Genomic DNA, 12,054 nt, shown 5'->3' on the forward strand with positions numbered 1-12,054 from the left:
GTAAAAAATAGTATGGAGTTTCCTCAAAAAACTGATAGAACTATCATACAATCCAGCAATTTCACTCCTGGGCATATATATCTGAAGAAAATTAAAACACAAATTTGAAATGATATATACATCCCAATGTTCATAGAAGCATTATTTACAATATCCAAAATATGGAAGCAATCTTATGTCCATCAACAGATGAATGGATAAAAGTCATGATAAATAAATAAATAAATAAATAAATATATATATATATATATATATATATATATATATATATAATGGAATACTGCTTAACCATAAAAAAAAGAATGCAATGTTGCCACTTGCAACAACATGGATGAACCTGAAGGGTATTATGCTTAAATAAATCAAAAACAAAACTTATGTTATCACCTATTTATGGAATCTGAAAAATAAACAAGTGAATATAACAAAACAAAAATAGATTCAGACATAGAGAACAAACTAGTTGTTACCAGTGGTGAGAGGGAACAGAGGAGGGGCAAGATAGCAGTAGAAGATTAAAAGGCACAAACTATTGCTTATAAAATAAACAAGAACATATTATTCAGCACAAGGGATATAACTGATATTTTATAATCACTTCCAACGGACTATATAGTGTGTGTTAGTGTTAGTCGCTCAGTCGTACCCAACTCTGCAACCCCATGGACTGCAGTCCACCAGGCTCCTCTGTCCATAAGATTTTCCAGGCAAGGATACTGGAGTGGGTTGCCATTTACTTCTCCAGGGGATCTTCCCAACCCAGGGATGAAACCCGGTCTCCTGCACTGCAGGCAGATTCTTTACAGACTGAGCTATAAGGAAAGCCCAAAAATTTTGAATTACTGTTATAAACTTGAAACTAATAATATTGTAAATCAACTATACCTCAATGAAACATAATAAAAAAAATTATTCAATTGATATAAAAAGCATTTGCCAATGAGTAAGTGTATACCAGACCACCTGACCTGCCTCTTGAGAAACCTATATGCAGGTCAGGAAGCAACAGTTAGAACAGGACATGGAACAACAGAATGGTTCCAAATAGGAAAAGGAGTATGTCAAGGTTATGTATTGTCACCCTGCTTATTTAACTTATATGCAGAGTACATCATGAGAAACGCTGGGCTGGAAGAAGCACAAGCTGGAATCAAGATTGCCGGGAAAATGTCAATAACCTCAGATATGCAGATGACACTACCCTTATCCCAGAAAGTGAAGAGGAACTAAAAAGCCTCTTGATGAAAGTGAAAGAGGAGAGTGAAAAAGTTGGCTTAAAGCTCCACATTCAGGAAACGAAGATCATGGCATCTGGTCCCATCACTTAGTAGGAAATAGATGGGAAACAGTGTCAGACTTTATTTTGGGGGGCTCCAAAATCACTGCAGATGGTGATTGCAGCTATGAAATTAAAAGACGCTTACTCCTTGGAAGGAAAGTTATGACCAACCTAGATAGCATATTCAAAAACAGAGACATTACTTTGCCAACAAAGGTCCGTCTAGTCAAGGCTATGGTTTTTCCAGTGGTCATGTATGGATGGGAGAGTTGGAATGTGAAGAAAGCTGAGCACCGAAGAATTGACACTTTTGCGGTGTTGGAGAAGACTCTTGAGAGTCCCTTGGACTGCAAGGAAATCCAACCAGTCCATCCTAAAGGAGATCAGTCCTAGGTGTTCGTTGGAAGGACTGATGCTGAAGCTGAAACTCCGATACTTTGGCCACCTCATGCGAAGAGTTGACTCATTAGAAAAGACCTTGATGCTGGGAGGGATTGGGGGCAGGAGGAGAAGGGGATGACAGAGGATGAGATAGCTGGATGGCATCACCGACTCAATGGACATGAGTTTGGGTGAACTCCGGGAGTTGGTAATGGACAGGGAGGCCTGGCATTCTGTGATTCATGGGGTTGCAAAGAGTCGGACATGGTTGAGTGACTGAACTGAAGTATAATCATCACATTAACAAAAGAATAAAAATTACATAATCATCTCAATGTATGCAGAAAAATTATCTGACAAAACACCACTCCTTTCATGATAAAAATCCTCAACTACTTAGGTATAAATGCAATATATTTCTACACAGTAAAGGTCATATATGACAAAAGCATAACTATCATCATTCTCAACGGTGAAAAGCTGTTTTTCCTTTAAGATCAGGAACAAGATAAAGATGCCACTCTGCCACTCTTTTCAATATAATATTAGAAGTTCTAGCCTGAGCAATTAGGAAAGAAAAAAGATATCCAAATTGAAAAGGAAAAATTAAGATTGCCCATTTTCAGATGATATGATCTTATATTTAGAAAACCATAAAGACTTCACCAAAAACTGTTAAAAGTAATAAATTCAGTAAGGTTGCAGTATACAACTCAATGCAAATCAAAACACAAAGATTTATTACATTTCTACACTTTGAGGATGAAAATGTATCAACCATCAATTAATTTTGATATCTTTAAATGAAGTGTGATGTTAGAAATCTTAAATGGAATAGACTGAAGTCTATGAAAACTGAAAGATTTAAAACCTATGGGATATTCCAAAAGTATCATTTAGGAAGGGAAAAAAAAATAAGGAAATTCAATAGCATGATAAAAGGCAATTACTGTAGACAAAGAAAACCATTTTTTTTTTACAGTCCACTGATTAAATAATCTAATAATTGTTTAAAGTAATAGTTTGACAAGATGAATAACAAAAAAATAGCCTAACATTAGCACTCATTTCAAAACTCCACCTAATTTCTGCTGCAGTCTAGGAAAGGACTATGCTAAGTAATTTCATTCACACAGGCTAACCTAGGTATGGGGTAAAGAGATCTCTAGTCTTTCCCATTCTACTGTTTTCCTCTATTTCATTGTATTGTTCACTTAAGAATGCTTTCTTATTTCTCCATGCTATTCTTTCAAATCTGCTTTCAGATCAGTATATCTTTCCTTTTCTCCTTTGCCTTTCACTTCTCTTTTCTCAGGTAATTATAAAGCCTCCTCAGGCAACCATTTTGCCTTTTTGCATTTCTTTTTCTTGGGATAGTTTTGGTCCTGCCTTCTGTACAATGTTATGAACCACTGTCCATAGTTCTTCAAGGCACTCTATCAGATTTAAGACCTTGAATCTATCTGTCATTTCCACTGTATAATCATAAGGTATTTGGTTTAGGTCATAACTGATGGCCTAGTGGCTTTCCCTACTTTCTTCAATTTAAACCTGAATTTTGCAATAAGGAGTTCATGAACTGAGCCTCAGTCAGCTCCAAGAAAGACTAGAGATCTCTTCAAGAAAATTAAAAATATCAAGGGAACATGTCATGCAAAGAGGGGTACAATTAAGGACAGAAAAAATATGGACCTAACAGAAGCAAAAGATATTAAGGAGAGATGGCAAGAATACACAGAAGATCTATACTAAAAAGATCTTCATGACCCAGATAACCACAATGGTGTGATCATTAACCTAGAGCCAGATATCCTGGAATGCAAAGTCAAGCGGACCTTAGAAAGCATCACTAAGAACCAAGATAGTGGAGGTGATGGAATTCCAGTTGAACTATTTCAAATCCTAAATGATGATGCCGTGAAAGTGCTGCACTCAATATGCTGGCGAACAGGGAAAACTCAGCAGTGGCTATAGGATTGGAAATGATTAGTTTTCATTCCAATCCCAAAGAAGGGCAATGCCAAAGAACGTTCAATATACTGCACAACCACACTCATTTCACAGGCTAGCAAGGTAATGCTCAAAATCCATCAAGTTAGGCTTCAACAGTACATGAACTGACAACTTCCAGATGTTCAACCTGGATTTAGAAAAGGCAGAAGAACTAGAGATCAAATTGCCAACATCCATTAGATCACAGAAACAGCAAGAGTTCCAGAAAAACATCTACTTCTTTTTTGTTTCATTGACTATACCTTTAACTGTATGGATCACCACAAACTTGAAAATTCTTAAAGAGAGGGAAATACCAGACCACCTTACCTGCCTCCAGAGAAACCTATATGCAGGTCAAGAAGCAACAGTTAGACCCGACAGGGAACAATGAACTGGTTCAAAAATTGGGAAAGGAGTACATCAAGACTATATATTGTCACCCTGCTTATTTAACTTACATGCAGAGTACATCATGCGAAATGCCAGGCTGAATGAAGCACAAGCTGGAATCAAGATTTCCAGGAGAGATATCAATAACTTCAGATATGCAGATGACACCACCCTCATGGGAGAAAGTGAAGAGGAACTAAGGAGCCTCTTGATAAAGGTGAAAGAGGAGAATGATAAAGCTGGCTTAAAACTCAACATTCCAAAACTAAAATCATGGCATCTTGTCCTGTCACTTGATGGCAAATAGATGAGGAAAAACTGGAAACAGTGGCAGACTTTATTTTCTTAAGCTCTAAAATCAATGCAGATGGTGACTTCAGTCTTGAAATTAAAAGATGCTTGCTCCTTAGAAGAAAAACCATAACCAACCTAGATGTTTTATTAAAAAAGAGACATCACTTTGCCGAGAAAGGTCTGTATAGTTAAAGCTGTGGTCTTTCCAGTAGCCATGTATGGATGTGAGAGTTGGACCATAAAGAAGGCTGAGTGCCGAAGAATTGATGCTTTTGAACTATGGTGCTGGAGAAGACTCTTGAGAGTCCCTTGGAAGCAAGGAGATCCAACCAGTCAATCCTGAAGGAATTCAACACTGAATATTCATTGGGAGGACTTATGCTGAAGCTCCAATATTTTGGCTACCTGATGAGAAGAGCCAACTCATTAGAAAAGACCCAGATACTGGGAAAGATTAAGGACAGGAGGAGAAACTCTGGGAAGGAGCAAACTCTGGGAAGAACAGGGAAGTCTAGCAGCTGTAGTCCATAGGGTCACAAAGAGTTGTATACAACTGAGTGACTGAACAATAACAACGGGGGTGAAACTTTTTACATCTTATATTTCATGATAGGCCCTAAGTTTAATGCTTCATTGATTTCTATTTCAACTGCAGCTGCTAATATTTAATACTTAGCTTGAAAATTTTAAATATTAAATCATCTATTCAAACTATGACATGAAAATTTATATAATTATATCCTTTTTTTCAGTTTGATAAGTGGGAAACAAGATGTATTAATCAGTTCAGGTCAGTCACTCAGTCATGTCCAACTCTTTGCGACCCCATGGACTGCAGCATGGCAGGCTTCCCTGTCCATCACCAACTCCCAGAGCTTACTCAAACGCATGTCCATCAAGTCAGTGATGCCATCCAATCATCTCATCCTCTGTCATCCCCTTCTCCTCTCGCCTTCGACCTTACCCAGCATCAGGGTCTTTTCTTAGTGAGTCAGTTCTTTGCATCAGGTGGCCAAGGTATTGGAGTTTCAGCTTCAGCATCAGTCAGTCAGTCAGTCAGTCAGTCAGTCAGTCAGTCCAGTCGCTCAGTCACGTCCGACTTTTTGTGACACCATGAACCGCAGCATGCCAGGCCTCCTTGTCCACCACCAACTCCTGGAGTCCACCCAAACCCATGTCCACTGAATTGGTGATGTCATCCAAACATCTCATCCTCTGTCTTCCCCTTCTCCTTCTGCCCTCAAACTTTCCCAGCATCAGCGTCTTTTCAAATGAGTCAGCTCTTTGCATCAGGTGGCCAAGGTATTGGAGTTTCAGCTTCAACATCAGTCCTTCCAATGAACATTCAGGACTGATTTCCTTTAGGATAGACTGACTGGATCTCCTTGCAGTCCCAGGGACTCTCAAGAGTCATCTCTAACACCAAAGTTCAAAAGCATTAATTCTTGACACTCAGCTTTCTTTACACTCCAACTCTCACATCCATATATGACTACTGGAAAAACCACAGCTCTGACTAGACAGACCTTTGTTGGCAAAGTAACGTCTCCGCTTTTTAATATGGTGTCTAGGTTGATCATAACTTTTCTTCCAAGGAGCAAGCATCTCTTAATTTCATGGCTGCAGTTGCCATCTGCAGTGATTTTGGAGCCCCCAAAACTAAAATCTCTCACTGTTTCCATTGTTTCCCCATTTATTTGCCATGAAGTGATGAGACCAGATGCCATGATCTTAGTTTTCTGAATGTTGAACTTTAAGCCAACTTTTTCACTCTCCACTTTCACTTTCATCAAGAGGCCCTTTAATTTTTCACTTTCTGCCATAAGGGTAGTATTACCTGTATATCTTAAGTTATTGATATTTCCCCCAGCAATCTTTATTCCAGATTGTGCTTAATCCAGCCTGGCATTTCACATGATGTACTCTGCATATAAGTTAAATAAGCAGGGTGACAATATACAGACTTGACGTCCTCCTTTTCCTATTTGAAACCAGTCTGTCATTCCATGTCCATTTCTAACTGTTGCTTCCTGACCTGCATACAGATTTCTCTGGAGGAAAGTCTGGTATTCCCATCTCTTTAATAATTTTCCACAGTTTCTTGTGATCTACACAGTCAAAGGCTTTGGCATAGTCAATAAAGCAGAAGTAGATGTTTTTTCTGGAACTCTCTTGCTTTTTTGATGATCCACCAGATGTTGGCAATTTGATCTCTGGTTCCTCTGCCTTTTCTAAAACCAACTTGAACATCTGGAAGTTCACAGTTTATGTATTGTTGAAGCCTGGCTTGGAGAATTTTGAGCATTCTGGCATTGCCTTTCTTTGGGATTGGAATGAAAACTGACATTTTCCAGTCCTGTGGCCACAGCTGAGTTTTCCAAATTTGCTGGCATATTGAGTGCAGCACTTTCACAACATCATCTTTTAGGATTTTGAACAGCTCAACTTGAACCTCCACTAGCTTTGTTCGTAGTGATGCTTTCTAAGGCCAACTTGACTTTGCATTCCCGGATGTCTGGCTCTAGATAAGTGATCACACCATCGTGGTTATCTGGATCATGAAGATCTTTTTTGTATAGTTCTTCAGGGTATTCTAGACTCCTCTTAATATATTCTGGTTCTGTTAGGTCCATACTATGGACAGAGGTCCGTGACTTTTTATAGGAGGCAGTAATCAAGACCATCCCCAAGAAAAAGAAATGCAAAAAGGCAAAATGGTCATCTAAGCAGGCCTTACAAATAGCTGAGAAAGGAAGAGAAGCTAAAGGCAAAGGAGAAAAGGAAAGATATAACCATCTGACTGCAGAGCTCCAAAGAATAGCAAGAAGAGATAAGAAAGCCTTCCTCAATGATCAGTGCAAATAAATAGAGGAAAACAACAGAATGGGAAAGACTAAAGGTCTCTTCAAGAAAAGGGGAGATTTCAAGGGATCTTGTCATGCACAAGATGGGCACAACAAAGGATGTATTAATCAGTTGAAATGTTATCAAGAGTAGAAGTTTTATATCTCCCCTTCTTCAAACACTTTACGTTATTGCAATTATAGAAGTTCAGGTTAACTGTCGATGCACAAGGAATTTAAATTTTAAAATTTAGAGAACTACTATTGAGGTAGACTTTTCAACCTCCAAAAAGTAGAACTATCCTATAGAACCATCATGTCTCTGTACAGTGAAATGTAATCAATAAGCATTTACTGCTGCTGCTGCTGGTAAGTCACTTCAGTCTTGTCTGACTCTGTGTGACCCCATAGGTGGCAGCCTACCAGACTCCTCCATCCCTGGGATTCTCCAGGCAAGAACGCTGGAGTGGGTTGCCATTTCTTTCTCCAATGCATGAAAGTGAAAAGTGAAACTGAAGTCGCTCAGTTGTGTCTGACTCTTTGCGACCCCATGGACTGCAGCCTACCAAGCTCCTCCATCCATGGGAGTTTCCAGGCAAGAGTACTGGAGTGGGTTGCCATTGCCTTCTCCATAGCATTTACTAGTAATCTATATAAAAGTGTGGGTCAATATCAATACAATTTGATTATGAAAATAAGTCCACCTTACTCCTCTATTTTTGGTGGCCTGAAAGTCAAAGAAAATGAAAGTCACTCAGTCTCTTTGGGACTCTTTGCAATCCCAAGAAGCCCAAGAATACTGGAGTGGGTAGCCTAACCCTTCTCCAGTGGATCTTCCCAATCTAGGAATCAAACTGGGGTCTCGTGCAATACAGGTGGACTCTTTACCAACTGAGCTATCCAGAAGCCCCGACAGAGACAAAAGAGACAGACTGAGGGAGAGGAGAGAGGGAAAGGAGGTAAAAAGGGGATGGGAGAGAGGGTTTAATGATTCTGTGCAAATACCACAGATCACAGCTTTCACAGCCAGTCATGGGCAAGGGGTAAGTGGGAATGGACTATCTTTGTGTCTCATTGCAAACTTCCTCAAGAATACAGCCCTTGGGATTGTTTTTAATTGGAAAAATAGCACATAATCATACATGATCTGCTTTCCATTAGAAAAACATATTTTAAAAAGTTAGTTAAATACATTAAATATAAGCCCTGAGTGTTATACAACTACTGACTCAATTTCTATTTGTCCTTAGTTGGGAATCAGAAAGAAGATTCACCGGATTCAAAATGTACCCAGTTCACATAATTTCAAAGCACACAAATAAAGTAGTATAGCATTCAGCCAGACAGCAACTGCATCCAGAGTTCTTGAAATGTCTCAGGTGCAAATGTTAGGCCCTCTGCCTCAGGAGGAATATTCCATTACAAGAGATTACACTGAAGTGCATGGGGACCACTGCAGTTTAGGATGGAGCCTCCATCATCCCTCAGTAAACTTGTCTACTATTCCAAATAACCCTTGGAGCATGTGCCAATTCACTATAGCTGAAACCTGCCAATCAGAGGTTTAACAATGAACACTTTTGATTCCTGAGTACAGCTGGCTTGATACAATATGAACAAATCAATACTCTACTTTTATCTTAACACATCATTGACTAGAGACATATTAATATATCTTTTGTTATCTGAATGTGATTGACCAGAGATGTATCAATATGTTTTTAGAGAGTGATACAATTAACATCACAGTGCAAAGTTGTTAAGAGCTTAATGTTCATTATACAACTTACGATTGCCACTATGTCACGTTTTGCTCTGTAAGTTTTCTGTTCCAACCTTGTGTGTATTATTAATGCAAGTTTATTATCATTGTTTTTTAGATGATGCATTGTGAAATTTCTATTTTCCACAAAGTGAAAGTCACTCAGTTGTGTCTGACTCTGTGTAACCCCTTGGACTATATGCCCATGGAATTCTCCAGGCAGAATACTGGATTGGGTAGCCTTTTCCTTCTCCAGGGGATCTTTGCAACCCAGTGATCAAACCCATGTCTCTCGCAGTGCAGGTAGATTCTTTACCACTGAGCCACAGGGGAAGCCAAGCCAATAAAATGGACACCCTGCAAGAAATGGAAAAATTCTTAGAAAAGTACAACCTTCTGAGACTGAACTAGGAAGAAATAGAAAATATGAACAGATACATAACAAGTAATGAAATTTAAACTGTGATTCAAAATCTTCCAACAAGCAAAAGTCCAGCACCAGATGGCTTCAAAGGCAAATTCCATCAAACATTTAGAGAAGAGCTAACACCTATCCTTCCAAACAGCTGCAGAGGGAAGAATACTCCCAAACTCACTCTTTGTGGCCACCATCACCCTGATACCAAAACCAGACAAAGATATCACACACAAAAAAGAAAATTATAGGCAGTATCACTGATGAAAGTGAAAGTGAAATTGCTTAGTCGTGTCCGACTCTCTGTGACCCCACAGACTGTAGCTTACCATGCTCCTCCATCCATGGGATTTTCCAGCAAGAGTACTGGACTAGGTTGCCATTTCCTTCTGCAGAGGATCTCCCTGACCCAGGGATCAAACCTGGGTCTCCTGCATTGTAGGCAGACGCTTTACCATCTGAGCTATCAGGGAACATAGATGCAAAAAACCTCAACAAAATACTAGCAAACCAAATCCAACTATACATCAAAAGGATCATACACCATGATCAAGGGGGATTTATCCCAGGGATACAAGGATTCTTCAGTATACACAAATCAATCAGATACACCATATTAACAAACTAAAGAATAAAAATTATATGATTATCTTAGTAAATGCAGAAAAAGCTTTCAATAGAATTCAACACTGATTTATGATTTAAAAAACTCTCCAGAAAGTGGGCATGGAGGGACCCTCTCTCAACATAATAAAGGGCATATATGACAAACCCACGGCAAACATTATTTTCAGTGATGAAAACCTAAAAGCATTTCCTCTAAGTTTAGGAATAAGACGAGGGTGTCCACTCTTGCCACTACTATTCAATATAGTTTTGGAAGTCCTACCATGGAAATCAGAGAAAGAAAATAAATAAAAGGGATCCAAATTGGAAAATAAGTAAAACTGTCAGCTGTTTGCAGATGACATGATACTATACACAAAAAATCATAAAGATGCCACCAGAAAACTACTGGTGCTAATCAATGAAACTGGTAAAGTTCCAAAATACATAATTAATACACAGAAGTCTCTTGAATTCCTATATACTAACAGCAAAAGATCAGAAAGAGATATCAAGCTAACAATCCCATTTACCATTGCAACATAAAGAATACCTAGGAATAAACTTTCTTAAGAAGGCAAAAGACCTGTACAGAGAAAACCATAAGATACTAGTGAAAGAAACCAAACATACAAACAGATGGACTATACCATATTCTTGGATAGAAGAGTCAGTATTGTGAAAATGACTATACTACCCAAAGCAATCTACAGATTGAATACAATCCTTAGAAAATTGCCAATGACATTTTTTCACAGTACTAGAAGAAAAAATTTTACAATTTGTACAGAAACACAAATGACTCCAAATAGCCAAAGCAATCTTGAGAGAGAAAAATGGAGCTGGAGAAATCAGGCTCCCTGACTTAAGACTATACTACAAAGCTACAATAGTCAAGACTACATAGTATCAAGACTAAGATACTTGCACAAAACAGAAATATAGATCAACAGAACAGGATAGAAAGCCCAGAGATAAACCCATACACCTATGGCACTAACCTATGACAAAGGAGGCAAAACATAAACAGAGGAAAGACAGTCCTTCAACAAGTGACACTGGGAAAACTAGACAATTTCATATAATAAAAGAATGAAATTAGAAATCCCTAATACCATGCACAAAAAATAAACTCAAAATGGATTGAAGACCTAAATGTAAGACCAGACACTATAAAACTCTTAGAGGAAAACATAGGCAGAACATAAATTGCATCTTTGACATAAATTGCATCAAGACCTTTTTGACCCACCTGCTGGAGTAATGAAAATAAAAATGAACAGGACCTAGTTAAACTCAAAAGCTTTTGCACAGTGAAGAAAACCATAAACAAAATGAAATGACAGCCTACAGAATGGGAAAAAAATATTTGCAAATGAAGCAAATGAGAAAGAATTAATCTCCAATATTTACAAACAGCTTGTGCAGTTCAAGATTTAAAAACAAAAATGAAAAAACTGGGCAGAAGACTTAGATAGACTTTTTTCCAAACAAGACATACAGATGGACAATTAACACATGAAATGATGCTCAACATCACTAATTATTCAGTTCAGTTGCTCAGTCATTACCAACTCCTTGCAACCCCATGAATTGCAGCACGCCAGGCCTCCCTGTCCATCACCAACTCCCGGAGTTCACTCAGACTCATGTCCATTGAGTCGGTGATGCCATCCAGCCATCTCATCCTCTGTTCTCCCCTTCTTCTCCTGCCCCCAATCCCTCCCAGCATATTTCCAATGAGTCAACTCTTCGGACGAGGTGGCCAAAGTACTGGAGTTTCAGCTTCGGCATCATTCCTTCCAAACACCCAGGACGGATCTCCTTTAGAATGAACTGGTTGGATCTCCTTGGAGTCCAAGGGACTCTCAAGTCTTCTCCAACACCACAGTTCAAAAGCATCAATTCTTCGGTGCTCAGCTTTCTTCACAGTCCAACTCTCCCATCCATACATGACTACTGGAAAAACCATAGCCTTGACTAGACAGACCTTTGTTGGCAAAGTAATGTCTCTGTTTTTGAATATGCTATCTAGGCTGGTCATAACTTTCCTTCCAAGGAGTAAGCATCTTTTAATTTCATGGCTGCA

General features: G+C 38.7%; 1 non-coding gene across 1 annotated transcript; it reads right to left on the bottom strand.

The window, feature by feature from the left end:
• Window positions 1-9,759: 9,759 nt before the first annotated feature.
• Window positions 9,760-9,832, bottom strand: TRNAC-ACA (transfer RNA cysteine (anticodon ACA)). The gene has a single exon. It is a non-coding gene; the product is annotated as a tRNA-Cys (tRNA).
• Between the last annotated feature and the right edge of the window lie 2,222 nt (window positions 9,833-12,054).

The sequence above is a fragment of the Ovis aries genome, chromosome 4 (assembly GCF_016772045.2).
Source record: "Ovis aries strain OAR_USU_Benz2616 breed Rambouillet chromosome 4, ARS-UI_Ramb_v3.0, whole genome shotgun sequence".
NCBI lineage: Eukaryota > Metazoa > Chordata > Mammalia > Artiodactyla > Bovidae > Ovis > Ovis aries.